The sequence below is a fragment of the Rhinopithecus roxellana genome, chromosome 13 (genome assembly GCF_007565055.1).
Source record: "Rhinopithecus roxellana isolate Shanxi Qingling chromosome 13, ASM756505v1, whole genome shotgun sequence".
Lineage (NCBI taxonomy): Eukaryota > Metazoa > Chordata > Mammalia > Primates > Cercopithecidae > Rhinopithecus > Rhinopithecus roxellana.
This window is the reverse complement of record NC_044561.1, coordinates 107,152,501-107,179,724: the sequence shown is the minus strand read 5'-3', so window position 1 is coordinate 107,179,724 and position 27,224 is coordinate 107,152,501. Positions and strand designations below refer to the sequence as shown.

Genomic DNA, 27,224 nt, shown 5'->3' with positions numbered 1-27,224 from the left:
GTGTGTATGTGGTCACTTGATAATCTTCCATTTTTTAAAATTGTGTAATGATTACTCTATTTCTTCTATTTTTTCAATATTTTTTTTTTTCCTGAAGAGCAAGCCATGGCTTGCCCATAGTAAGCCCCCTACTTTTTTTTTTTTTTTTTGAGATGGAGTCTCACTCTGTCATCCAGGCTGGAGTGCAGTGGTGCGATCTTGGCTCACTGCAACCTCTGCTTCCCGGGCTCAAGTGATCCTCCCATCTCAGCCTCACATGGAGCTGGGGCTACAGGCATGATGCACCACCACAATTGGCTAATTTTTGTATTTTTTTGTAGAGATGGGGTTTCGCCATGTTGCCCTAGCTGGTCTCTTAATTCCTGGACTCATGCAATTCACCTACCTCCACCTCCCAAAGTGCTGGGTTCACAGGCATGAGCCACTGTGCCTCGCCGTAGTATGTCTTTATGCAAAGCAGAAGTGACCCCCTTCTCAAGGCATTTTATTTCCATATGTCTGAAAATTGTTACAATGAACGGATTCTGTAATAACAAGGCATTTTACTGCCATCTACTGGTAAATTATCATAATAAATTTACAAATTACAATATCATGTGAATGGTGTCCACTTAAAAGTGATATCCTTCAAGACTAGTGAACAATACAGTCAGGATGGCTAATGGTAACCCCAGGAAACCAAGGGGCAAGATGTCTGCTTTTGCCTTCTTTGTACAGATGTGCAGAGAAGAACATAAGAAAAACTCAGAGGTCCCTGTCAATTTTGCAGAATTTTCCAAAAAGTGCTCTAAGAGGTAGAAGACAATGTCTGGGAAAGATAAGTCTAGGCCAGGCACAGCAGGTTATGCCTGTAATCTCAGCACTTTGGGAGGGTGAGGTGGGTGGATCACCTGAGGTAAGGAGTTTGAGACCAGCCTGGCCAACATGGTGAAACCCCGTCTCTACTAAAAATACAAAAAATTAGCTGGGCGTATTGGTGGGTGCCTGTAATCCCAGCTGCTGGGGAGGCTGAGGCAGGAGAATGGCTTGAACCCAAGAGGCAGAGGTTGCAGTGAGCTGAGATCGTGCCATTGCACTCCAGCCTGGGCAACAAGAGCAATACTCTGTCTCAGGAAAAAAAAAAAAAAAAAAAAGAAGAGAGAGAAGTCTAAATTCGATTAAATGGCAAAGGCAGATAAAGTGCACTATGATACAGAAATGAAGGATTATGGACCAGCTAAGGGAGGCAGGAAGAACGATCCTAATGCCCCCAAAAGGCCACTGTCTGGATTCTTCCTGTTCTGTTCAGAATTCCACCCCCAAGATGAAATCCACAAACCCCGGCATCTCTACTGGAGATGTGGCAAAAAAGCTGGGTGAGATGTGGAAGAACTTAAATGACAGTGAAAAGCAGCCTTATGTCACTAAGGTGGCAAAGCTGATGAAGTATGAGAAGGATGGTGCTGACTATAAGTTGAAAGGAAAGTTGGATGGTGAAAAAGGTCCTGCTAAAGTTGCCTGGGAAAAGATGGAAGAGGAAGATGAAGAAGATGAGGAGGAAGATGAGAAGGTAGATGAATAAATAAACTGTCAAAAAAAAAGTGATATCCTTCTTCAGGGCAAAATTCATCCAACTAAATGTGTTAAGTCTGTCATTTGGCACTGTTGTGAAGAACCCTGCAGACAGTAAAATGTAGACACTTTCTAGGTGGTTTTGTTCTTTCTTTTTTTCCCCTGTTTTGTTACTGTTTTTCTTAAACACATCATTGAAGTATTCACTGTCAGTCTTATTACTGCAAAGCTTAAGCCTATTTAGACATACATGAAAGTAGAAGTCCAATAAATACAAATCAAATTATCAAAGAACAATTGATTTTCTTCACTCTAGTCCAAATCTAGAACAATCCTGGATGTTTTAGGACTGTTTTTCTTGCTCAAAACATTTTATGAAATAGCCTGATCACCTCTTCAGAAGCCTCTCTTAATCTATTGCTTGTTGAGACTATCATATGCACTAAGGTTTCTCCTAAACATTTCTAGGTATAAATTCATTAATATGCTTGACAACCTTATGGGGTAGGAGCCCTTATTCTCTGCATCCCACAGGTGAGGCAACTGAAGCACAAAGAAGTTACATTTCAAGTGATGCTATCACAAACATAGCTTCCTTGGGGAGCTTACAGTCTACTGGGGACACAAAACGAAACAAAAGCCATGTATAGATTTTTAAACAATATAAAGGAGAAAATACTTTGGACCTGTTGGACGAGTCATTTATCTCCTCCTGGTTGCAGTTTCTTTATCTGTATAACATAGAAGTTGGATTTGCCCAAGATCACGTAGCTAATAAATGGCAGAGCTAGAATCTGAACTTGGGTGTTTTGGCTTCAGAGCCCAATATTGTAATCATTATGCTATACTATCTGCTAGTTCATGGCCTGTTTTTGTTCCTTTGCTGCCTGCCTGCAGGCAACAAGTATTTGTGTTGCCTAGGCTCCTACTATTTTTACCTACAGGATCTGCAGGTGCCCAATGGGCCCCTGTCTTCTCAGCATCTTGCATTCTTGCAGATCCCAGGAATACCCATGACCCTTGGCTTAAGGACAGGGACAACAAGGTGAAAAAATTAGGATAGTGGCTCTGGAATCTTTTGTGTATGTGTGTATGGTAAAATATATATAACATAAAATTTGCCATTTTAACCATTTTTAAGCATATAATTTGGTGGCATTAAGTATATTCACATGCAACCATCACCACCATCTACCTCCAGAACTTTTTTGTTTTCCCCAACTGAAACTTCGTGCCCATTGAACACAGACTTCCCATTCCCTCTCCCTCTAGCCCTTGGCAACCACTCTACTTTCTGTCTTTATGAATTTGGCTACTTTAGGAACCTCATATAGGAGGAATCATACAATATTTGTCCTTTTGTGATTGACTTATTTCACTTAGCATAATGTCTTCAAGGTTCATCCATGTTGTACGTTGTGTCAGAATTTCCTTCCTTTATGAAGGTTGAGCGATGTTTCATTGTATGTATAGACCACATTTTGCTTATCTATTTAACTGTCCATAGATATGTGGGTTGCTTCTACATGTTGGTTATTGTGAACAATGCTGCTTTGAACAGGAGTGCACAAATATTTCTTTGAAACTCTGCTTTTACTTCTTTTTTATTTTTTAAATTTTATTTTGAAACAGGGGTTTGCTCCATCACCCAGGCAGGAATGCAGGAATGGAAACATGGCTCACTGCAGCCTCAACCTCCTAAGCTCAACTGATCCTCCCGCCTCAGCCTCCTGGGTAGCTGGGACCACAGGTATGTGCTGCCACACCTGGCTTGTTTATTTATTTTTATACTTTGAGACAGGGTCTCATCTGTCACCCAGGCTGGAGTACAGTGGTACTAATGTGATTTCACTTACTTTGGATAAATATCCAGAAGTGGAATTACTGGCTCATAGGGTAATCCTATGTTTAACTTATTTTTCCTTGAGACTGGGTCTTGCTATGTTGCCCAGGTTCGACTCAAACTCCTGGGTTCAAGTGATCCTCCTGCTCTAGCCTCCCAAGTAGCTGGGATTATGGGGGCGCCTATGTTTAACTTTTTGAGGAAATGCCAAACTGTTTTCCACCATGGCTGCATCAATTTACATTCCTGTCTGGGCGTGGTGGCTCACGCCTGTAATCTCAGCATTTTGGGAGGCCAAGGCAGGTGGAACACTTGAGCCCAGGAGTTGGAGACTAGCCTGGACAACAGCGTGAAACCTCGTCTCTACAAAAAATGCAAAGATTAGCTGGGCATGGTGGCGCATGCCTGTAATCCCAGCTACTCTAGAGGCTGGGGTATGAGAATTGATTAAACCCGCGAGGCAGAGGTTGCAGTGAGCTGAGATTGCACCACTGCACTCCAGCCTGGGTGACAGAGCGAGACTCTGTCTCAAAGAAAAACAAAGAACAAAAACAAAATACATTCCCACCAGCAATGCATAAAAGTCCTAATTTCTCCACATCCTTGCCAAAACTTGTTATTTTTTGCCTTTTAAAAAAATAACAGCGGCTGGGCACCGTGGCCCATGCCTGTAATCCTAACACATTGAGAGGCCGAGGCAGGCGGATTGCCTGAGCTCAGGGGAGTTTGAGACCAGCCTGGGCAACATGGCAAAACTCTGTCTCTACTAAAAATACAAAAATTAGCTGGCCATGGTGGCGAGTGCCTGTAATTCCAGCTACTTTAGAGGCTGAGGCACAAGAATTGCTTGAACCTGGGAGGCGGAGGTTGCAGTGAGCTGAGATCACACCACTGCACTCCAGGCTGGGCGACAGAGATTCTGTCTCAATAACTAACTAACTAACTAACTAACTAAATAAATAAATAAAATGGGTATGAAGTGGTATCTCATTATGGTTTTGATTTGCATTTCCTTAATGACTACAGAGATCGAACATCTTTTTGCGTGCTTATTAGTCATTTGTATATCTTCTTTGAAGAAATGTCTATTCAAGTCCTTTGCCTTTGTTTTTTTTTGAGACAGGGTCTTACTCTGTCACCCAGGCTGGAGAGCAGTGATATGATCTTGGCTCACTGTAGCCTCCAATTCCCAGGCTCAAGTGATCCTTCCACCTCAGTCTCATGAGTAGTTGGGATTACGGGCACACATGACCATGGCCAGCTAATTTTTTAATTTTTTGTAGAGATGAAGTCTTACTATGTTGCCTAGGCTGGTCTCGAACTCCTGGACTCAAGCAATCCTCCTGCCTTGGCCTCCCAAAGTGCTGGAATTACAGGCGTGAGCTGTAGCACCCAGTCTTATTGCAGAGTTTCTGGAATCTTTCAGAGCTTTCTTACCTCTAGAAGTCTTTGTGGGTTTGAAGTATGTCAATGAGGTCTTCTCAGCCTCTGGGCTGGCTGTTGTCAGGACCTCTGTGTCTACAGGAGGAAGTAGCCAGAGCTTTTCATTCAATCTTTTAGGTAAATTAATCAAGTCATTCATTCGTTGTATCTTTATCCAAAAAATCATTCTTTGGCTATGTCAGATTTCCAGGCTAACACAAAAGTACAAACTGTATGGTTCTGTTTCTATGGAGATCAAGAACTGTCAAAGTTAATCTACGGTGCTAGAAGTCAGAATAACGGTTACATTTGGGGGAGCAGGTATTTACTGGAAGGGAACATATAAAAGAGAACAAAAGGGAACTTTCTGGGTTGATAGATCTATAACTTGATCTAGGTGTTGGTAACACAGGAATGTAGGCAAAAAAATTATTAGATATACACGTAATATTTTTTCATTTTATTGTATATAAATTATATTTCAGTTTTTAAAAGTTAAAATAAAAAGCTTCAGAAAAGTTTTTTTTTCCAGGATATTTTAAATTTCTTTGGTGTTAATTTCATAGGCTCAAAGGTCTAAGGTGCCCCCCTGTTGCGGTTGCCTGTGGTTCCCTTTGCTCCTCTCTGCCCTCTTGGGCCCAGTACCTAGCATTGTGCTTAGGATTCACAAACGCTGCAAATACTTATTGAGCACCTACTCTGTGCCAGGCGCTGTGCTATGTGCTGAGGAAACAGTGTTAAACAAGATGGATAAGGTTTTCTTCCTTATTGTATCCATAGTCTAGTGGCAAAGACAGGTAATAATGACTTAGTACATTCTATTGAGGACAAGCACATTGTGCTAAGAAAACCTGTCTGGAAATGGGTCAAGTAAAGTATCCTTGGAGTAGCCCTGTTTGAATTGGGATCTGAAGGCTGAGAGTTATCTAAGTGGGGAGAGCATTGCAGGCGGGGGATCAGCATGTACAAGGGTTCCCAGAAGGGAGGGAGAACAATGTGTACAAAATATCACTGTAGGCCGGGCGCGGTGGCTCAAGCCTGTAATCCCAGCACTTTGGGAGGCCGAGACGGGCGGATCACGAGGTCAGGAGATCGAGACCATCCTGGCTAACATGGTGAAACCCTGTCTCTACTAAAAATACAAAAACTAGCAGGGCGAGGTGGCGGGCACCTGTAGTCCCAGCTACTTGGGAGGCTGAGGCAGGAGAATGGCGTAAACCTGGGAGGCGGAGCTTGCAGTGAGCTGAGATCCGGCCACTGCACTCCAGTCAGGGCGACAGAGCGAGACTCTGCCTCAAAAAAAAAAAAAAAAAAGAAAAGAAAAGAAATATCACTGTAGTTGCGACCCAGAGAAAGGGGAATAGGACCCTGAGATAAATCTAGAGATGTGGGGAGGCCAACATTTATTTGACTTTTATCTTAAGAACAATGTAGAGCCATCATATATATATATATATATATATATATTTTTTTTGAGACAGAGTCTCACCCTATTGCCCAGGCTGGAGTGCAGTGGTATGATCTCAGCTTACTGCAGCCTCAACCTCCCAGGCTCAAGCAATCCTCCCACCTCAACCTCCTGCGTGACTGGGGTCACAGGGATGCAGCACTATGCCCGCTATGTTTTTGTCTTGTTGTTTTCTTGAGACACGGTCTCCCTTTGCCACCCAGGCAGGAGTGCACTGGTGTTATCTCAGCTCACTGAAGCCTCCACCTCCCAGCCCAAGTGATTCTTACCTCATGCCTCAGCCTCCCGAGTAGCTGGGACTACAGGTGTGCACCATCATGCCCAGCTAATTTTTGTATTTTTAGTGGAGATGGGGTTTCGCCATGTTGCCAGGCTAGTCTCAAACTTCCGAGCTGAGGTGATCCGCCCACCTTGACCTCCCAAAGTGCTGGGATTACAGGTGTGAGCCACTGAGCCCAGCCATTTTTGTATTTTTTGTTGAGACAGGGTTTGCCATGTTGCTCAGGCTAGTCTCGAACTCCGGGCTCAAGCGATCTGCCTCAGCCTGCCAAAGTGTTAGGATGACAGGCATCAGCCACTGTACCTGGCCAACATCAGATACTTTTAAGTAGGGTAGTGACGTGATCAGATTTCTGATCATTAGAAACATTACTCTGACAGCAGGGTGGAGAATAGATTAGAGGGCAGTCAGGGTAATGCGAAAAGATGGTGGGTATCCCAGTTCAAGCACACTGTGTGTACTCAATAAATATTGATGGAATGAAAGGGTTCCTGACTCCCTTTCTTCTATGGGATCAGTAGGACTGATCTTTTTAATTAGTTTACATCCACCTGCTCATCCTCCATCTCCTGTGATGCTCAGAACAGACCCCTAACTCCCATTTTACAGATAAAGAAGCTCAAGTTCAGAGAGGCAAGGACAGCTATCAAGAGCAAAAGCCAAAGACAGCTACCATACAATCCAGCAATCCCACTCTTAGGTATACACCAGAAAAAAGGAAATCAGTGTATGGAAGAGATCTGCACTCGCATGTTTACTGCAGCCCTATTCACAATAGCCAAGATTTGGAAGCAGCCTAAGTGTCCATCAGCAGATGAATGGATAAATAAAATGTGCATATACACAATGGAATACTATTCCGCCATTAAAAAAGTGAGATCCTGTCATTTGCGACAATATGGATGGATCTGGAGGTCATTATGTTATGTGAAAGAAGCCAGGTACAGAAACACAAACTTCACATATTCTCACTTATTTGTGGAAGCAACAAATTTTTTATTTATTTATTTTTTGGGGGGGACGGTGTCTCGCTCGGCTGCCCAGGTTAGAGTGCAGTGGCGCGATCTCAGCTCACCACAACCACCATCTCCCAGGTTCAAGAGATTCTCCCATCTCAGCCTCCTGAGTAGCTGGGATTACAGGCACCCGCCATCATGCCCAGCTAATTTTTGTATTTTAGTAGAGACAGGGTTTCACCATGTTGGCCAGGCTGGTCTTGAACTCCTGACCTCAGGTGATCCACCCGTCTTGGCCTCCCAAAGTGCTAGGATTACAGGTGTGAGCCACCACACCCAGCCAGGAGCGAAAAATTAAAACAATTGAACTCATGGAGGTAGAGAATAAAAGGAGGGTTACCAGAGTCTGGTAAGGTTAGTGGGGATGTGGGTGGGAAGCGGGAATGATTAACGGGTACAAAAGAATAGTTACAAAGAATGTATAAGACCTAGTATTTGCTAGCACAAGAAGTTGACTATAGTACAAAACAATTGGCCGGGCGCATTGGCTCACGCCTATAATCCCAGCACTTTGAGGGGTTGAGGCAGGCAGATCATAAGGTCAGGAGTTCGAGACCAGCCTGGCCAATATGGTGAAACCCCCATCTCTACTTTAAAAATATACAAAAATTAGCTGGGTGTGGCGGCAGGCGCCTGTAGTCCCAGCTACTCAGGAGCCTGAGGCAGGAGAATCCCTTGAACCAGGGAGGCGGAGGTTACAGTGAGCCGAGATCGTGCCACTGCACTTCAGCCTGGGCGACAGAGTGAGACTCCGTCTCAAAAAAAAAAAAAAAAAAAAACAAAAAAACAAAAACCACACACACAATTTACCTGTACATTTAAAAATAACTAGAGTGTAATTGGGTTGTTTGTAACACAAAGGATAAATGCTTGAGGTGCTAGATACCCCGTTTACCATGATGTGATTATTACACATTGTATGCCTGTATCAAAATCTCATGTATCCCATAAATATATTCACCTACTACGTACTTACAAAAATTAAAAAAATACATCAGTGTAGTGTGGGAAAAAAGAAAACAAATTTTTTTTTTTTTTTTTGAGACGGAGTCTCGCTCTGTCGCCCAGGCTGGAGTGCAGTGGCTGGATCTCAGCTCACTGCAAGCTCCGCCTCCCGGGTTTACGCCATTCTCCTGCCTCAGCCTCCCGAGTAGCTGGGACTACAGGCGCCTGCCACCTCGACTGGCTAGTTTTTTTTTATTTTTTAGTAGAGACGGGGTTTCACCGGGTTAGCCAGGATGGTCTCGATCTCCTGACCTCGTGATCCGCCCGTCTCGGCCTCCCAGAGTGCTGGGATTACAGGCTTGAGCCACCGCGCCCGGCCCAAAAAATTTAAAAAACAGGAGTGAAAGCCAGATACGAATCCAGGCCTGTATGACAGACGTCAAGGCCAGTGCTGAGGAGGCCTTTCTACATTTGGTAAGTGGGGAGGGGCCACGCTCGTTCAATCAATAATTCTATTTCCTGAGCATTTTAGCTTGCTAGGGAGGTAATGATGGGAAAAAGAAGAGAGGGATTTAGAGGCAAATAATAGTGAAAGCTTTTATCTATATCCCATTAAGCTTATTATTAGACACTATGTGTCAGGCACGGTGATAAGTGCTTTCCATGCCTACCTCCATTTCCTCCTCACAAGAAATATGATTTTCCCCATATTTCAGATGGGTAAACTGAGGTTTGGAATTGCCATTTCCAAGGATACTCAGTGCGCTCACAAAAGGCTGTTCAGTGTGTGTTTCTGAAGCGGGACTCACTGGCGAGAGAATAGCACTGGGAAGCCCACAGAGACCCACGAGATCCCAGCACTAAGCACTCAGCACCCAAGCGAGCTGGCGCGCACTCCACCTCGCGCTCCCGGGGACGTCTGGTCACGTGGGCAATGCCCCGCCCCTCGAGTCCGCCCCGCCCCCTCTGGCGCTCCCTCCCTCTTTCCCTCCCTCCCCCTCCCTCCCCGGCCCGGTCCGGCCCATCCCCCTCCCCGCCGGCTCCGTGAGGCCCTGCCGGGTCGGGCTGCGGGCGGCCGGGCGCGGGTGGCCGGACAGACGGTCGCACGCGAGGACTGACGGACGGACGCACGGAGGGCGGCGGGCACGCACGGCCGGGGCCGGCGCTCCAAGGCCCGCCCGGGAGGGCCGGGGCCGCGCTCAGGTGAGACGACGGCGGCGCGGGCCCGTAAGGGGTGGGCCCGCCGGGTGTCCGCGGTCCTTGTCGGGCTGGCTTCGCGGGGAGGAGGCGCCGCCCGGGCCTGGCGCGGGAAAATGGCGCCGGGCGACCGAGTGGCACGGTCTGAGTGTGGGCCCGGCCCGGAGCCGCCCCGCCCGCCGCGCTTGTGTCCCCGTCGCCATGTTGGGGAGCGGGCCCCAGGCCTGCGGGCGGGGGCGCTGGAGGGAGCGGCGGCCCGGCCGGGTGGGGAGGGTGCTGGGCGCTGGGGCCGGTGCACTGAGGGAGTGCAGGTCTGGCCGGGGTCTGCACGGGGTGGCGCTCCAGGCCCGGGGAACAGGCGGGAGCCGGTAGTGGGGTCGTGGTCAGGGTCGCGGAGAAGGAACACTGGATCCGAAAGGAACCGGGATTGGGGTCCATGGGCTGAGAGGATGGCAGGACGTGGAACTGGGTTAGGCCTTAGGCGGTGTTAGAGCCCTAGTGCAGGTAGGACCTGGGGATTGGGGTGGAGGCATGGGGGCCAAGCTTAGGCTGTCAGGGCTGGAGCAGTTCTTTGCGGGGAAGGAAGGGGGTGATTGATGAGGAATGAGGGCCCTTTGGGTACAGACGCTGGTATCAGATTGGGGCAGTCCTTGGGGTACTGGGGCTGATTTGCAAAGCTGTATAACTCCCAAGGCTCTGAAGACTTACGTTCCAAGCATCCTCCACCCCCTATTGGGGAAAGCAACAGGAAAAAGGACGTGTTTGATGAGAGAAAAGGGGGACAAAAGGGGACTGAGGTTTGGGTGCAGGAGCTGACCGGCAAAAGAGGCACAGAGAGTGGAACTGGTTGGCAAGAAAGGAAAGAACCTTTATCAACTTAGGGAGTTGTGTGTGTCTTTAAAAGGAGGGACCCGGCTGTTTGGGGGCGGTGACCCAAGGTGTCTTCCCTGGAAGGGGACAGCCCACAGCTTAAGAGCAGGGTCACCTGGAGAGGTCATCCGAAAGGCGTTATTGAAGCCAGTAAAATGCTGAAGAAGAGTGAATGTATAAAAACTACAAAGGCCTGAGAGATCAAGTAAAGATTTCAAATCGGGTAGTGATTTTAGCTGAAACATAGAAAGGTAAAGTTGACTTTTCAAGATCTTACAAGTTAGTAGCAGAGGGGCTACTGGAAATGGTCAGCTGCCTCCTCACTAAACATTGCCTTAAAGGAATTTGCTAGCTGGGAGAAAGGTGTTAAGAAATGAAGCATAACATTCTTGTGATGAAACTAAAAGCAAACAAACAAAAACAGTAAGAAGTGAAGCATAACAGTATATACCAGATAACTATTAAATTTGTTTTGTTCCTTTAATGACTTTGGCAATACAAAGGCTGAAGGGAATACAAAAGAGGGTAGGCAGCCAGTTATTTGGTATTTCCTGGCTCATCTCTAATTGTACAAAGAAGTTACCTTTGAGACCTTCTAACATTGTAGAGTTTTAAGAGATGCTCCCGCCAGCCATAGTGGCTCATGCCTGTAATTCCAGCACTTTGGGAGGGCAAGGCGGGAGGATTGCTTGAGCCCAGGAGCTGGCAGACCCCATCTCTACAAAAAAATAAAAAAAATTAGCCACCTCATGTGGCTTGTACTTCTAGTCCCAGCCACTCAGGAGGCTGGGGTGGAAGGATCGCTTGAGCCTGGGAGGCCAAGGCTGCAATGAGCCGTGCTGTGATCGTTCCATGATATTGCAGCCTGGTTTACTGGCTGTAAGACAATGTCTAAAAAAAAAAAAGAAAAAAGAAATACTTCTTCTCTTCTAGGTGTTTACCACAAAGGGACACAAAATCCTAAAAAAGAAAAGTGAAAAATTGTAGAGACCCAGAGTCTCTATTTTGTTAATTGAAGTTGGATCATGTTAGAGAAGAATTGAAAGTTCGCACGGGCTATGGGAGAGTTCTGAAGGAAATATGGAAACTAGTCATGGAAAATAGGTCCAGGGCCCCATATAATCAAAGAGAATTAATGAACAGAAAGGTTATGAGGGCATATATAAAATAAGATTGTCAATACCATATGTATATACCGCAACACAATTCATTTGTTCTGGGTTTTTCTTTTCTTTTTTTTTTTTTAATTTGTGGAGATGGGATTTCAACATGTTGCCCAGGCTGGTCTTGAGCTCCTGAGCTCAAGTGGTCTGCCCACCTCGGCCTCCCGAAATGCTGGGATTACAGGCGTGAACCACCGTGCCCAGCCTGTTCTGGGTTTTTCTAATGCAGGAAGACCTGACCTTATCTGTGCCATGGACCCCTTTCAGAATAATATTTTTTAGTTGTATAAAATAAAGTACATTGGATTATAAGGAACACCAATTATATGGAAATATAGTTTACAAAATATACAAATCTAATATTCATATACTTGTTTATCAGCATATTAAGAAATCAGATTTAGGCCAGGCGCGGTGGCTCAAGCCTGTAATCCCAGCACTTTGGGAGGCCGAGACGGGTGGATCATGAGGTCAGGAGATGGAGACCATCCTGGCTAACACAGTGAAACCCCGTCTCTACTAAAAAAAAAAATACAAAAAACTGGCCGGGCGAGGTGGTGGGCACCTATAGTTCCAGCTACTCGGGAGGCTGAGGCAGGAGAATGGTGTAAACCCGGGAGGCGGAGCTTGCAGCGAGCTGAGATCTGGCCACTGCGCTCCAGCCTGGGCGACAGAGCGAGACTCCGTCTCAAAAAAAAAAAAAAAAAAGAAATCAGATTTAGTGATGGATCCGATAATTACAATTTCAAAGACGTGATGCGCATAAAGCCTACTTCAAGATTATACGCAACAACTGTAGTATGATATAGATATTTGAGATTTCTGTTGTTACAGAATCATAGATACTGCTAATACTAGAATGGTATGTTACCTACACTCATATTTGAATAGAATAATAATTTTCAGTTAGAGATTAATAAAAGAGATTTTTTTTTCTTTTCCGAGTTCACAAACCCCACTGACGTCCTATCTATAGACTCCTGTCTGTGAACCCCAGGTTAAGAAACCCTCCTCCTATTACCAGGCATGTCTTCCATTCAGCAAACATTTACTGTGCCTCAAGGCATTTACTGCATATGAAGCATTATGCTGGGCTCTGTAGATTCAGAAGTCTTTAAGGCAGAGTCACTTCATTTTGGGTGTGCAGCCCTATGAGTGAAGCAGACATATGAACAATCATAGTTCAGGATGGTCGACACCAAAGAAGAGTTATTAAACGTTGTAAGGACACAGAGATGGGTGTATCTCTGCTCAAAGAATCAGGGAAGGTGTTGTGAAGGGGTGACATTTGAGATGTGTCCTGAAAGATACAGGAGTTTGCCAGTGAAATGGAGAGAAGGGCCTTTCAGGTAAAGACACGTTTTCAGGGAATGTGTTAATAACTGAATGTGGCTGGAGCATAGAATGTGTGTGAAAGCATGGCCAGAGACGATACTAGGAAGACCATGTTAGGAACCTGGTTGTGAAGGACCTTGCTAAGGAGTTTGGACTGAAACCTCAGCTGAGAGAGGCATGCAAGATCTTCGAGAAGGGGAGTATGGGGTGGAGGTTTAATTTCTAGGAGGTAAATGGATGTTCTTTGGAAGGAGGGTAGACCAAAGACCAGAGAAGTAATGAGGATCTGAACTAAGGCAGAGACTGTGGGCATTGAGCACAGTTAGAAGTAATGAGGATCTGAACTAAGGCAGAGACTGTGGGCATTGAGCACAGTTAGAAGTAATGAGGATCTGAACTAAGGCAGAGGCTGTGGGCATTGATCGGAGTTAGAATTTGCAGGTGTTGACGATTGACATTGTGAATGGTAAAAGGGAGGAGTTTTTTAGGTTTCTGGTTTGGGGTGGTGGCTGTCAAAAGAGGTTTAAAAAAGTGAAAGGAAAATAAGGGGAGAATTCTCATTGATAATAAGGGCAAAAAGGTTTTTTTGGCAGAATAATAGAGTTGCTGTCAAGTGTGGTGTAGTTGTGGTTAAGGAAATCAGAGGTGTCAGCAGACATAAAAGACAGGTGAAAACGTGGGAAGTATCCTACCTGTAGTGTAGAAATAGCACAACTGTCTATGTCAGGGGTCAATAAACTGTGGTCCATAGGTCAAATCTGGCCCACCATCTGTTTTTGTATATAACGTTTTATTGGAATACAGCCACACTCATTTATTTATATATTGTCCCTATCTTCTTTTATGGTACCAATAGCAGAGTTGCATAGTCATGACAGAGATGTGTTGTGTCAGTTCACAAAGCTGGAAATATTCTTTACAGTAACACTTGCCAACCCCTGTTCAATGTGTCTGAGGGTTGGATGTTCAACCTCTAATTTGCCATCCAATGTCTATATGATGATGGAGAATGAATAAGCGTCTTGGTTCTGGCCTTTGGGCTGGATTACCCATGCGCTGTGTACCTGCAGCACAACACAGACCCCTGAATATTTATATCAGTCAGTGATGGCAAGGTCTATTGTTCTGGAGTGTACTGTGTGGTAACTGTGGTAGTGCCAGCTTTACACAGATTAGATAATGCTCGGGCTTGTTTTGCCATTTTTCTTACTGAGTTGTCTTTTATAAAATATTTCTTTATGGATTCTGATTATTAATCCTTTGTTGTTGATAGGTATTACAGATGTGATTTCCCAGTTTCTTGCTTATTTTAAATTTTTTTTTTTTTTTTTTTTTTTGAGATGACGTCTTGCTCTGTCGCCCAGGCTGGAGTGCAGTCATGCCATCTCAGCTCATTGTAACCTCCGCCTCGCAGGTTCAAGTGATTTTCTTGCCTTAGCCTCCCAAGTAGCTGGGACTACAGGCATGTGCCACCACACCTGGCTAATTTTTGTGTTTTTAGTAGAGATGGGGTTTCATCATGTTGGCCAGGCTGGTCTCAGACTCCTGACCTCAAGTGATCCACCCGTCTTGGCCTCCCAAAGTGCTGGGATTTCAGTTGTATGAGCCACTGCGCCTGGCCTGTTGCTTATTAAAAAAAATCTGTTTAAGGTGTCATTTGTTAAAAAGTTCTGAATTTTAGTATCAACTTTATCAATCTTTTCCTTCAAGATTCGCAGTTATTCTTTGTTTTGTTTTGAGGCAGGGTCTCGTTCTGTCGCCAAGGCTGGTGTGCAGTGGTGCAATCTCGGCTCACTGCAGCCTCAACCTCCTGGGCTCAAGCAGCCCTCCCGCCTCAGCCTCCTGGAGCAGTTGAGATCACAGGCATGCGCCACTGTGCCCTGCTACTTTTTGCATTTTTTGTAGAGGTGGGTTTTCGCCCTGTTGCGCAGGCTAGTCTCAAACTCCTGAGCTCAAGCAATCCACCTGCTTCAGCCTCCCAAAGTGCTGGGATTACAAGTGTGAGCTACTGTGCCCAGTCTGCAATTATTCTTTATATTCTGGAATCCCTCTGTTGTTTTCAATGGTTAGATCTTTAATGTATCTGGAATGGATTCTTATGTGTAGTGTAAGGTAGGGTCCAGTTTCATTTTTTTTCCCTATGTATAACCAGTGATCCCAGCATCATTTATTGAATGGGGCTTGCTTTCAAATTGTAAGCTTTTTTTGGTGGAGTCTGTCTGAGGTCCTTATTAAGCGCTGCTGCTTGCTGATTGTGTGACCTTGGACAAATAAAACTTCATTGAGCCTCAGTTTCCTCATCTTTAAGGATAATAGTAATCTCATAGGGTTTTGTGAGGATTAAATGAGTCAGTATACATAACGTGTAAAATAGTGCTTGACATCTAGAATATGCTCAATAAATACTAAGTGTTCTTTAGCACTACTGTTCATTTCTGATTCCTCAGCACCTGGTACAGAGTAGGGGCTCACTTTGCTTAATTAAATTGTCAAATTAATTTGGTTTTCAGGTCAATCAGAATGGTTGAGTTGGGCTAAGTGTTGCAGGAGATGCTTCCAAGAAGCTGCTTAGTTTTAGGGGCTGCCTTAGATTATCTGCTAGGATAGAACTTTTCTCACGCCATCACTTTTGCAGAGAACTTCTGTAGCAGAGGTTGCAAACTGGCAACCTGTGGTTGGATTTGACCTGCATACATATTTTGTTTGGTTTACACAGTATTTTTAATGTCTTAAAAATGTACACAGACTTCTGAGTTTCTGACTTAACCTTGAAAAATTGGAAGATCTGTGAACAGCAAGCCCATGTTCACTTATAGCAGTAACCAGCTGAAACTTTTAGGTGGGATGTGTTTCCTAGTTCTCCATAGTCTGCACTGCTCTCTTGCTTTGCTGTTTTTTTTTTTTTTTTTATTGTTTTTGAGACGGAGTCTCTCTCTGTCGCCCAGTCTGAAGTGCAGTGGCGCAGTCTCCACTCACTGCAAGCTCCGCCCCCAGGGTTCACGCCATTCTCCTGACTCAGCCTCCGTGTAGCTGGGACTACAGGCGCCCACCACCATGCCCGGCTAATTTTTGTATTTTTAGTAGAGACGGAGTTTCACAGTGTTAGCCAAGATGGTCTAGATCTCCTGACCTTGTGATCCGCCCGTCTCGGCCTTCCAAAGTGTTGGGATTATAGGCGTGAGCCACTGCGCCTGGCCTGCTGTTTGTTTTTATGGCCCTGTAGACATTTAATTTTCTGATTATTTCTTTACTGAGGTTTTGAATGTTGTCCCCCCCAAACCAATAAATGACATATTGGGATAGGGGGAGGATGGCCGGAAATTGACAGATGAGTTTGTGGGCAAGTAAATACTAAAATCTATTTCTAAGGATGAGCCATACTTGATCATAATGAATAGAATGATAATTGAAATTAAAAGATGAGGTGAGGCCGGGCGCGGTGGCTCAAGCCTGTAATCCCAGCACTTTGGGAGGCCGAGACGGGCGGATCACGAGGTCATGAGATCGAGACCATCCTGGCTAACACGGTGAAACCCCCGTCTCTACTAAAAATACAAAAACTAGCCGGGCGAAGTGGCGGGCGCCTGTAGTCCCAGCTACTCGGGAGGCTGAGGCAGGAGAATGGCGTAAACCCGGGAGGCGGAGCTTGCAGTGAGCTGAGATCCGGCCACTGCACTCCAGCCCTGGCGACAGAGTGAGACTCTGCCTCAAAAAAAAAAAAAAAAAAAAAAAAAAAAAGATGAGGTGAAATTCAGCTTAGCTCCTTGAATATTTGGGCATCTACTATGTGTTAGATACTGTATTAGAAAATTACCACATTGGTGATAGAAAATTAGCCAGCCAGCTTTATGAAATACTCTAGAAGAACTCTTTTTACTTGTAATATGGAGCTCTTATCCAAGAGAGTGGTTGGAGGAGAAAGGAAATACAGGTATTATTTTCTCAAATATTTATTGAGCCCTACCATGTATACTGGAAACTGGCTAGAACTCTGCAAGATACCAGGATGAATCTAGCCAAGGTTTGTATGCTGAGGAATACCTGAGCTGGGGTACCTGAAAGAGGTGGCCTGTGAATGAAACTGCCAAGAATAGTTAGTATCTTAATACTTGGAGATGAGACAGTGCTGTATTTTCAGGCTGAGTGAAAGCATAAGCACAGAGGTGGGTATTTAGGAGATGGTAAAGAGTCCACTTTGCTTGGAGAACAAGATTGTTATAAGGGTGTTGTTGGAATTAAGGCTGGAAATGGAGATGAACAACAGCAACAATAATAGATAAAACCTAAAATAAATAAATAAAACTTAAAAAAATTAATAATAGTAGTGGCTTTTTTTTCCCCCAGTGTGCTTTGGGTAAGGTTTTTTTTTTGTTTTGTTATGTTTTGTTTTTAAATAGAACCAGGGTCTTACTCTGTTGCCCAGGCTGGAGTGCAGTGGTGTGATTATAACTCATTGCAGTCTTTAATTCCTGGACTCAAGTGATCTCCTGCCTTGGTCTCCCAAATTGCTAGGATTATAGGCGCAAGCCATATGCCTGGTTAATGGCTCACAGTTTTTGCATGCTTACTATTTGCAAGATAATGTGCTAAGCATTTCATAAGTAGCATTTTACTTAATCCTTACAACAACCTGAAGAGGTAGGCACTGGTTTTTAATCCCTTTTTACATATAAAATGAGGAAGAGATCTAACAATTGATACAGAAAATATTTGAGTCCAGGTAGTCTAATTTCAAAGCTTATCTTCCTAATCTCTGCATACCATACAATCAAATCATGGAAGGCTTTGAATCCCCATTTCTATTCCAAGCTGGGAAGTTTGGACTTGATTGACTAAATAGTGGAAAGTCATCGAATGTTTTTCGCCAGTGATCTCATGAAAACTGTACATTAGGAAAGGAAGCCTGATTGTGAAGTGTAGGATCGGCATGGGGAGAAAGGAGAGGTATGGAGCTAGTTTACTCTCTTACTTTTCACTAGATTGGATGGGTGCTCCTTTAGGACTGGGCTGTTGTCCGTCTCTGCCTTCCCTCTTCCCTCCCTTCGGCTCCAGTGTCTGCCTATTTTGATGTCTGTCGTATTCATTTATTTTTTTAAATGTGATCTTTTTCTACCTCACCTTATTCTTTTTTTTTTTTTTTTTTTTTTTTGAGACGGAGTCTCGCGCTGTCGCCCAAGCTGGAGTGCAGTGGCTGGATCTCAGCTCACTGCAAGCTCCGCCTCCCGGGTTCACACCATTCTCCTGCCTCAGCCTCCCGAGTAGCTGGGACTACAGGCACCCGCCACCTCGCCCGGCTAGTTTTTTGTATTTTTTAGTAGAGACGGGGGTTTCACCGTGTTAGCCAGGATGGTCTCGATCTCATGACCTCGTGATCCGCCCGTCTCGGCCTCCCAAAGTGCTGGGATTACAGGCTTGAGCCACCGCGCCCGGCCTACCTCACCTTATTCTAAAAAGGACGTAAAGTGGCTGCCTAGGAGCTCAATAAACGTTCTGAATTAATTAGTAAATAACTAGAGTTGTATTTAGATGTATACACAAATGAAATACTATGGCTTTGATGGCAGTAGTAATGCAGCTCTAGGATTGGTCATATGCTTTATTTGATATACAAGCTCAATAAAGCAGAAGGCCAGGACCACACCTTTACCTTATGATGAATTGTGTATCCTATGTCAGTTACAATATTCATTATCAGTTAATAAATTAACTATATCAGTTAATATTAATGAGCACCAAATTCAGAGGGTATTCATACTTTAAATAGATATTTCAGTTTATATTTAGCATTAACCAGCTGCAACTCCCCGCCCCATACACAAAGGCAACAAAAGTTCCCATTAATCAGCTCCTTTACTGATATTGAATCTATTGAATATCAGTTCAATAGTACCCATTTATGTACATTTTCTTTTTCTTTTCTTTCTTTTTTTTTTTTTTTTGTGACAGAGTCTCACTCTGTTGCCCAGGCTGGAATGCAGCGGTGAGATCTTGGCTCACTGCAACCGTCGCCTCCTGGGTTCAAGTGATTCTCCTGTCTCAGCCCCCCGAATAACTGGGACTATAGGTGCACACCACCATGCCCAGTTAATTTTCTTGTAGTTTTAGTAGAGGCGGGGTTTCGCCATATTGGTCAGGCTGGTCTTGAACTCCTGACCTTAGGTGGTCCACCCGCCTTAGCCTGTCAGAGTGCTGGGATTACAGGTGTGAGCCACTGCACTGCACCCAGCTGCTTTTTTTTTTTTTTTTTTTTTTTTTTTTTAATGAGACAGCGTCTCACTCCCTTGCCCAGGCTGGAGTGCAGTGGTGCAATCTTGGCTCACTAAAACCTCTGCCTCCCAGGTTCAAGTGATTCTCCTGCTTCAGCCTCCCAAGTAGCTGGCTCATGCCTGTAATCCCAACACTTTAGGAGGCCAAGGTGGGTGGATCACTTGAGTTCAGGAGTTTAAGACCAGCCTGGCCAACATAGTGAAACCCCATCTCTACCAAAAATACAAAAATTAGTCAGGCGTGCTGGCATGTGTGTCTAATCCCAGCTACTTGGGCGGCTGAGGCTTCCATCAGTTCTTGGTGCTCCTTGGCTTGTAGCTGCATCACTCCAATTTCTGCCTCTGTTGTCACATGACATTTTCCCTGTGTGTCTGTGTGTCCAAATTTCCCTTATAAGGACACTAGTAGGTCCCACCCTACTCCAGTAACTTCATCTTAATTGATTACATCTGCAGCAACTCCATTTCCAAATCAGGTCACATTTTGAGGTACTGAGGGTTAGGACTAACATATTTGGCAGGGGCGGGAAGGGGGCCTACAATTCAACACAAAACAGGTAGTGTTTGAGATAACATAGAGGCATTAAATTAAAATTTATTAAAATGGAAGGGTAAGATTGCAGCAAGTGGGGTTAAGGAGAGAGTAACCAAAAGAATGGTGGACATAGGAAAATGTAAGGAATATTTAGGTAATGAAATACTCAGAAGTCTGATTTGCTGGTGTGTTGAGGAGTTGTGGAGAAGTGAAGCCAGCGTACTTTCTTGGATCCCTGGATGGCAGGTCTAAGACATTTGAATATTGCTGAGTGAGCAGTGTGTGGGAGCAGGATGGCACTGCAGAATTTTGAAATGGTAGATAATTGATTCAAGCTTTGAGTAACTGAGTCAAGTTTTAGAGACATTCTAATATGATCAGGTGATCATGGATAAGTAAACACCCTGTAGAAAAATAGATGGTCAATGACTTAAGACACCCAGCCTCCCTCATTTGCCTATGCCGGTAACTTTTGCCAGCACAGTAGAGAAATCTCTGTTCTGTAAAACAACAAACTTTGAGGATTTTGTTAGCCTTCTCTTCTTGGTGAGTCATCTGTGGGCATTGAGAGATACATCAGCTTTTCAGGGTCTCCATTCAGAAGCCTCCCCATCGATATTTCAGTGTTAATAGTCTTGTCACACTTCATTTGATTTCAGACCGTTCTTCAAAATTACTTCTTTTCCATCCTATTCTTTACCTCTTGGTTTTTCTCTGAACCTTCTTCAGTTTTCCCATAATTTTAAAAAATACTGGAAAGAATTGAAGAAAACTGAGTATTGTTTTAAATTAACAAATAGAATTGAGGAAGACTGTGTATTGTCCAGGCTAACGATATGCTCTTTTTCTGTGTCTTTTTATTTTTAAATTATTATTATTTGAAAAAAATAGAGTCTTGCTTTGTCACCCAGGCTGGAGTGCAATGGTGTGATCATGGCTCACTGCAGCCTCAACCTCCGAGGCTCAAGCGATCCTTTCACCTCAGTCTCCTGAGTGAACACGTGGGACTACAGGTGTTCACCACCTCACCTGGCTTTTTTTTTTTTTTGGTGGGGGCAGTGAGGTAGAGAATGGGTCTTCCTGTGTTGCCCAGGCCAGTCTCAAACTCCTGGGCTTAAGCGATACTCCTGCCTCCCCAAGTGTTGGGGTTACAGGCATGAGCCACTTGCTCAGCCTGTCTTTTTAATGGTAGCTATGTTGGCCTTGTCCGTGATAGGACGGTATTTAAATTGTGAATATTCATTCAAATTGTGGTCAGTAATAGCCCTCAGGTGCTTTTCTTTATTTGTGCCTAGGCATTCTTCCTGATTTTATATTTGCATTGTTTATACTTCTTCTAATAGCATGTGTCCCCATGAAATTTTTAAAATTACGTTTAAGGCTGTGCACTGTGGCTCACACCTATAATCCCAGCACTTTGCAAGGCCAAGACGGGTGGATCACCTAAGGTCAGGAGTTCATGACCAGCCTGACCAACATGGTGAAACCCCATCTCTCCTAAAAATACAAAAATTAGCCTGGTGTGGTGGCACACGCCTGTAATCCCAGCTACTTGAAAGGCTCACGCAGGAAAATTGCTTGAACCTGGGAGGCAGAGGTTGCGGTGAGCCAAGATCATGCCATAGCACTCCAGCCTGGGTGACGAGAGCAAGACTCCGTCTCAAAAAACAAACAAAAAAAAATTATGTTTAAATACTGCAAATATATAACTTCTGAGTCATTTTCATGTTCATACAGTCTTTACTAGTTTAATTCATATAAAGGTTTTTTTAGTCTTTCATTTGGCAATATATTGACGTACTTTTCCACACATCTTTATATTTATCATTTTTAATGGATATATAACAACTAAAGTTTAAAATACTCTGGTTATTTGGCATTAGGGTGATTTTCAGTTCATTTTTATTCCTATTTTACAATTCTTTTTTTTTTTTTTCCCCACGTGAGATGGAGTCTTACTCTGTCACCCAGGCTGGAGTGTAGTAGCGTGGTCTTAGCTCACTGCAACCCCCGCCTCCCGGGTTCAAGCAATTCTCCTACCTCAGCCTCCGGAGTAGCTAGGATTATAGGCGTGCGCCACCATGCCTGGCTAATTTTTGTATTTTCAGTAGAGACAGGGTTTCACCATGTTGGCCAGGCTGGTCTCAAACTCCTGACCTCGTGATCTGCCCACCTCGGCCTTCCAAAGTGCTGGGATTACAGGAGTGAACCACCACACCTAGCCCTATTTTACAATTCTAAATTGTAGTGCTGTAACATCTTTTTAGAAATCTTTTTCTTCCAGTTTTTTCTTAGAATATATTCCCTAAAATGATTTGATTAGGTCTGAGGCTATCACTTTTTAGCCACGTTGTCAGATTATTCTTTAGAACAACTACCAGTTTATAGTGCCACTAGCTACTAGTTCAGATTGAATTTCATAAATTTTTTCTTCTAGTATAATAGCAGTTCTTCAGTTTTGTGGGCTTTTTTGATGTTTTAAATGTTTTATTAAAACTTTCAGGCCGGGCGTGGTGGCTCACGCCTGTAATCCCAGCACTTTGGGAGGCCGAGGCAGGCGGATCATGAGGTCAGGAGATCGAGACCATCCTGGCTAACACGGTGAAACCCCATCTCTACTAAAAATACAAAAAAAAATTAGCCGGGCGTGTAGTGGGCGCCTGTAATCCCAGCTGCTCGGGAGGCTGAGGCGGGAGAATGGCGTGAACCCAGGAGGCCGAGCTTACAGTGAGCTGAGATCGCGCCACTGCACTCCAGCCTGGGCGATAGAGCAAGACTCCATCTCAAAAAAAAAAAAAACTTTCAAACATACAAAAAGCCCCAGAAATAACAGTAGAGTGAACCACCCTTATACCTACCATCTATGTTCAACATGTTGTCATATGCTTAATAACGTTTATTATGTTAAACCTTTTAAAAATAAAGATATCATGATACTATCCCTTTAATATTTTAGCACGCCATCTCCTTACAAGTAAGGATATTCTTCTACATAAACACAATACCATTATTAACACCTAATAAAACAGTAATTTCTTAAAATTATCCAACATTAAATCTTTCTCCAGTTATCTCCGAAATGAGCCTTTTTTTTGTTTTGTTTGTTTTTTTTTTTTTTAAGACAGAGTCTCGCTGTGTTGCCCAGGCTGGAGTGCAGTGGTACAATCTCAGCTTACCACAACCTCTGCCCCGTGGGTTCAAGCGTTTCTCCTGCCTCAGCCTCCCGAGTAACTGGGATTACAGGTGCCCACCACCATGCCTGGCTAATTTTTATATTTTTAGTAGAGACGGGGTTTCACCATGTTGGCCAAGTGGTCTGGAACTCCCAACCTAAAGCAATGCACCCTCCTCGGCCTCCCAACGTGTTGGGATGAGCCACCGCGCCCAGCTTGTTTTTTTTTTTTTTTCTGAGATGGTGTTTCACTCTTGTCTCCCAGGCTGGAGTGCAATGGCGCGATCTTGTCTCACTGTAGCCTCCTCCTCCTGAGTTCAAGCAGTTCTCCTGCCTCAGCCTCCCTAGTAGCTGGGATTATAGGGTTGCGCCACCAAGCCTGGCTAATTTTATATTTTTAATAGAGACCAGGGTTTCACCACGTTGGCCAGTCTGGCCTCCAACTCCTGACCTCAGGTGATCTACCCACCTTGGCCTCCCAGTGTGCTGGGATTATAGGCATGAGTCACAGTGACTGGCCATAATTTAAAATTTTTTTTTGTAGAAGTGAGGTCTCTCTGTGTTGCCCAGGCTGATCTCAAACTTGTAGCCTCAAGCAGTCTTCCTGCCTTGGCCTTCCAAAGTGCGGGGATTACAGGCGTGAGCTACCATGCATGGCCTCTTCTAGATTTTATTTCTGTTTTTGTATTACTCATTTATAATATTATTTTCTCTTTGTTGCAAATTGGGTAGAGATTTCTTTCTTTGTTTTTTAGCATAAATGAACCAGTTTATCTTGCCATTAAATTTCTTCTTCTGATAAAAAAATTATGTATTCTTTATTGTTTATGGGTAAGCACAATATTCAATTTTTTTTTTTTTTTTTTTTTTTTTTTTTGAGATGGAGTCTCACTCTGTCACCCAGGTTGGAGTGCAGTGGCGCAATCTTGGCTCACTGCAAGCTCCCGCCTCCCGGGTTCACGCCATTCTCCTGCCTCAGCCTCCCAAGTAGCTGGGACTACAGGTGCTTGCCACCACACCCGGCTAATTTTTTGTATTTTTAATAGGGAACAGGGTTTCACCTTGTTAGCCAGGATGGTCTTGATCCCCTGACCTCGTGATCCGCCCGCCTTGGCCTCCCAAAGTGCTGGGATTACAGGTGTGAGCCACCATGCCTGGCCCAATTTTTTAGTTTTTAAATGATCTCTTTTGAACTTCAAAAAAATGCTATCCTGGCCGGGCGCGGTGGCTCACACCTGTAATCCCAGCACTTTGGGAGGCTGAGGCAGGCAGATCATGAGGTCAGGAGATCAAGACCATCCTGACTAATATGGTGAAACCCCGTCTCTACTAAAAATACGAAAAAATTAGCCAGGTGTGGTGGTGGGAGCCTGTAGTCCCAGCTACTTGGGAGGCTGAGGCAGGAGAATGGTGTGAACCTGGGAGTCGGAGCTTGCAGTGAGCTGAGATGACACCACTGCACTCGAGCCTGGCAACGGAGCAACACTCCGTCTCAAAAAAAGAAAAGAAAAAATGCTATCCTAATTGCACCAAGTCATTTGAATGCTCTCTGTTTGAAAATACTGGTACATCCACGTAATACTGTTCCATCTGGAGGTTTGCTAAGCACAGTCAGTGTATTCATCTGGGTTATGAATAATGATGAAATGGTAGCTGCAAGACCTGAAAGCTGGTCTTAGGGCTTCAGTATTTGATTTAAAAGGTGACAGTTGGCCAGTCGCAGTGGCTCACGGCTATAATCGCAGCACTTTGGGAGGCTGAGGCGGGCAGGTTGCCTGAGGTCGGGAGTTCAAGACCAGCCTGGCCAAATGGTGAAACCCTGTCTCTACTAAAAATACAAAATTAGTTGGGTGCAGTGGCATGTGCCTGTAATCCCAGCTACTCAGGAGGCTGAGGCAGGATAATCGTTTGAACCTAGGAGGTGGAGGTTGCAGTGAGCTGAGGTTGCGCCACTGCACTCTAGCCTAGGTGACAGAGCAAGACTCCGTCTCAAAAAAAAAAAAACAACAACAACAATTACAAGAGCAGAAAGCAAAGCAAAACAAAAATCCTGACAGCATTGTCATTATGAACATATTAAGATAAGGGAGAAGAAACACTGGCTAATTCTGAGAATGATGGCCTAAGGACCTCCCTGACTAGAACCTAGATGGCATGATTTGATTCTTGTCATAGAGAAACCTAACAGAAGCAGAAAGACTTCTTTAAGTTGTCTTTCATCAGTGTCTTATGGCAAGACAACATTCGTTATATAACATGTGAAATGACTTTCCTACTTCTAAGAGACTTTGGACAAATTGTTCACTTGAGCCTTGATTTTTCTGTTTGTTCCTTGAAGATATTGGACCAGATTATTGCTAAGCTCTGGTTCTTACTCTGCTCAGGTTCTCCAGTTATTTTTAGGGAATATTAAAAATTGTTTTGTGGGTGTTGTAGAATTTGGTCAGTTTCTCACTGTCATTTGTATATTTAGATCATGGATTAGAAGATTGATGCTCCTAACCTGTGTTGTTTTTTGACCATAGCTTTATTATGATTGAGAGTGTGGTGGTGTTCATAATTAGAACATGATGTATAAAGTAGTTTTCTCTATATTTTATTTTATGTGTCTACTGTGGTATGTAACAAGATGGGAAAAATCTCATTGAGCCTCTGACTTACAGTTTATAATATGTTTATTATATGTGTTGGAATGAGTGGTTTTGGAAATCTCAAGTTTCATGTTTTACTAATTTATCTTTTGTTTCCTGTACTAAGAAGTTAGGACTGAAGTTTAAAAATTGATGTTAATATTCCCTAATCCCTTAAATAGTCTATTATCCCTACCAAGAGCAAACCAGGGTTGTTGTATTGAAATGCCAGTCGCCTTGACAGGCATTTTGTTGATCCCTTCAGAGCACTAAGTTTCTCTGATTTGGCTGGAGGGCTGTACAGATTTTCCCTTGGGAGCCCCAGATCTGAGAATAGGAAGCTAGGAAGCATGAAATAGTTGTGTTTTTTTGGGGTTTTTTTTTGTTTTGTTTTTTAAGATGGAGTCTCCCTCTGTTGCCATGCTGGAGTGCAGTGGCGCGATCTCCGCTTACTGTAACCTCTGCCTCCTGGGTTCAAGAGATTCTTCTGTCTCAGCCTCCCAAGTAGCTGGGACTGCAAGCACATGCCACCATGCCCAGCTAATTATTTGTGTGTGTTTTTAGTAGAGACGGGGTTTCACCATGTTGGCCAGGCTGGTCTCGATCTCTTGACCTTGTGATCCTCCTGCCTCAGCCTCCCAAAGTGCTGGGATTACAGGTGTGAGCCACCATGCCCAGCCAGCATGAAATAATTTTGTAAGTATCTCATGAAAGGGTATAGGAAGGATGAAATTGGATCTTAATAGTTATGCCTAGGCAAATCGTCTTTAACAGTGGGCATTTAACTGTTTGTTTAGACACTTTAACAATGTCTTATAAGTTATCCTGAAACATTTAAGGTTATGTGGTTACAAGGCCAACTTAATTTTTTTAAGTACTATTAGTGTAATATTCAGATTGAGGCATTCATGAAATAATGTTGTTTCAATTAACTTCAGGAATAGCAAAGTGCCTAGCAGAGTGCTAGTAGGTAGTTGGTAAAGGGTAGTTAGATAAATGTATCCATCGAAAGTTTTCAAATTACAGTAGATTAGAAATTAAGAGAGACGGCCGGGTGCGGTGGCTCAAGCCTGTAATCCCAGCACTTTGGGAGGCCAAGACGGGCGGATCACGAGGTCAGGAGATCGAGACCATCCTGGCTAACCCGGTGAAACCCCGTCTCTATTAAAAAATACAAAAAACTAGCCGGGCAAGGTGGCGGGCACCTGTAGTCCCAGCTACTCGGGAGACTGAGGCAGGAGAATGGTGTAAATCCGGGAGGCGGAGCTTGCAGTGAGCTGAGATCCGGCCACTGCACTCCAGCCTAGGCGACAGAGCGAGACTCTGTCTCAAAAAAAAAAAAAAAAAAAAGAAATTAAGAGAGACTTCTGTTACATATTGAGAGATACGTATTTCCCATAAAAATAACTCATGTCTGTAAATCTGAAATTGTTTCATAATAAGAAGTTTTTTAAATGCATGCAGGAGTCTCATGATGATAAAGAATCAACAATGTTATTACTAGCCAACTGAGAGGGAGAGGTTGTTGCAC

General features: G+C 44.1%; 1 protein-coding gene and 1 pseudogene across 7 annotated transcripts in view; both read left to right on the top strand.

Moving 5' to 3' along the window:
• Positions 1 to 654: 654 nt before the first annotated feature.
• LOC104680514 lies at positions 655 to 1,561 on the top strand (annotated as a pseudogene).
• A 7,971-nt stretch (positions 1,562 to 9,532) lies between these two features.
• The window catches only part of NCOA6 (nuclear receptor coactivator 6), a 121,561-nt gene continuing 103,869 nt past the window's right edge, over positions 9,533 to 27,224 (top strand). For all 7 annotated transcript variants that reach the window (XR_004052563.1, XR_004052564.1, XM_030914161.1 and 4 more), the window contains exon 1: positions 9,533 to 9,728. The gene's annotated coding sequence lies outside the window, so the exon portion shown is untranslated. The remainder of the gene's footprint in view (positions 9,729 to 27,224) is intronic.